The sequence below is a fragment of the Leucopleurus acutus genome, assembly GCF_964270905.1.
Source record: "Leucopleurus acutus genome assembly, chromosome: 5".
NCBI lineage: Eukaryota > Metazoa > Chordata > Mammalia > Artiodactyla > Delphinidae > Leucopleurus > Leucopleurus acutus.
Genome location: NC_139147.1, coordinates 143,810,334 through 143,812,688, shown reverse-complemented (window position 1 = coordinate 143,812,688; position 2,355 = coordinate 143,810,334). Strand labels below are relative to the sequence as shown.

Genomic DNA, 2,355 nt, shown 5'->3' with positions numbered 1-2,355 from the left:
TCCGGACACGCAGGCCCAGCGGCCATGGCTCACGGGCCCAGCTGCTCCACGGCATGTGGGATCCTCCTGGACCAGGGCACGAACCTGTGTCCCCTGCATCGGCAGGCGGACTCTCAACCACTGCGCCACCAGGGAAGCCCAGATGTTAGCTTTTATATAGAGAATGGATGAACAACCAGGTCCTACTGTATAGCACAGAGAACTATATTCAATATCCGGAAAAGAATATGAAAAAGAATGTATATATATGTGTAACTGAATCACTTTGCTGTACAGCAGTAATTTACACAACATTGTAAATCAACTATACTTCAATTAAAAAAAAAAAGACACACACAGAAAAGAACACTGTTATTTTACTTTTTCCATCAGTGGCAGTGAAGTTCCAAAGTAAATATGGAGGATGGCAGCCAATATCACATACCTGAGACAGTCTACTCCTAGAAAAGGGAGAGTCTTGTGATTTAGAGTGAGTGCTTTTGCTCAAGGGCAAAAAAGTCTCAGACTAGAAAAGCTCCAACTTGATGGCCCAAGTTGAAAAGAAAGTCAGATGGCCAAGGTCCACTGTGTAATGTGGTACTTCTAAAGTAGATGGAGAAGCAAGCAATTGCTTCCACTCCAATGCGACAGCCATGGAAATAGCACCCTGGCCTCCTGGTCCCTCAAACACATCAGCAATTGAATTATGCCAGCCATGCTCCCTACCCCTGTGCCAGCAGGGTCTTATCTTACCTTCCTGACATGGTGCAAATCCTATCTTCCTTACAAGGCTTTCTTATGTTTCTGGCCTACAGGCATGATTTTCCTCTGAATCTCTACAGTATTTTTTTTTTTTTTTTTTTTGCGGTATGCGGGCCTCTCACTGTTGTGGCCTCTCCCGTTGCAGAGCACAGGCTCCAGATGCGCAGGCTCAGCGGCCATGGCTCACAGGCCCAGCCGCTCCGCGGCATGTGGTATCTTCCTGGACGGGGGCACGAACCCGTGTCCCCTGCATCGGCAGGCGGACTCTCAACCACTGCGCCACCAGGGAAGCCCTCTGCAGTATTTTTAAACTGCAGGATTCATCTTAGTTCTGCATCCTACATGCACTGTCTTAGATGCTGCAGGTGAATGTCTGTTCTCTGCACCCAGATCATAAACCCCTGAGGACAGCAGCTCTCTTGGGATGACTTCATATCACCTACAGCTTTAGCTCCAGGCCACACCACCAAGTCCTCCTAATCGCTACCACCCAAGGCTGGAGGTTATGCAGAGACATTTGGCAAGACACAGGCAATAAAAAACAAAAGGCTCAAAGAATTTTCTTTTACTATTTAAAAGAAATGCGCATTTACCTCCACTAACACTTTGCCAATTAAATTCATGCTGCTAATATCCATGAAGAAAGAAACTCCACTTGAGGAAAAGATAGTTCCTGAGTCTTTCACAAAGTCCAAGAAAGAATCTCTTAACATAGAACCACTTCTTTTTTCCTTCATCATCAAAATGACCATAATTTCCACCAGATGATGTTTATCAGATCAGATCACCTGTCATTCTAAGTAGGCTGGAAATGTGCCTCTTTCCTTCCTTCTTCCCTTCCTTCCTTCCTCTCTCTCTTTCAAGAGTGAAAATTTTCATATTTAGGATGAGCTGGCTGGACTCAGCTTAGATGACCCCAATTTTGTTGGCAACATCCAAAGCATCATAGTCAGGAACCAGTGGACCATATGCCTTCTCTCCATCAGGCCTGATCAGGGCATTGACCTTGGCCGGGTCAATGTCATAGAGATTTTTCACAGCCTGTTTAATCTGGTGCTTGTTGGTGTTGACAACCACAACGAACACAAGTGTGTTGCTGTCTTCTCTCTTCTTCATGGCTGACTGGGTGGTGAGGGGGAACTTAATGATGGCATAGTGGTCAAGCCTGTTTCTCCCAGGGGCGCTCTTTCGAGGATATCTGGGCTGCCTCCTGCAACGTTTTGGGCTGCCGGAAGGTAGGTGACATCTGGATTTTTTTTTTTTTGTGGCTGTGGACGCCTTTCGACACTGCTTTCTTGGCCTTCAAAGCCTTTGCTTTGGCTGCAGTTTTGAGAGGGGCGGGGTTTCCTTCTTCGCCTTCAGCGTCATCTTCGTGAAAAGGGTGTCTTTCTTTCCTTTTCATAACAGTGCCAGGTGCTGTTCTAGATTCTGAGATTACTGTGGTGAATAGGACAAAAACTCTGCCCTGATGGAGCTGACATTCCAATAGGAGAAATAAGACAATACCTGTATGAATAAGTAATGATAATCAGGTTGCGATCTGTGCTATGGAGAAAGATTAATTAGGGAAAGGAACTAGAGAAAAATGGGAGAATAAAGAGACAGAGTGATCAG

General features: G+C 45.8%; 1 pseudogene across 1 annotated transcript; it reads right to left on the bottom strand.

Moving 5' to 3' along the window:
• Positions 1–1,647: 1,647 nt before the first annotated feature.
• Positions 1,648–2,109, bottom strand: LOC309962027 (large ribosomal subunit protein uL23-like; annotated as a pseudogene). Its single transcript has one exon. The product of its transcript is annotated as a large ribosomal subunit protein uL23-like (transcript).
• Positions 2,110–2,355: the final 246 nt, after the last annotated feature.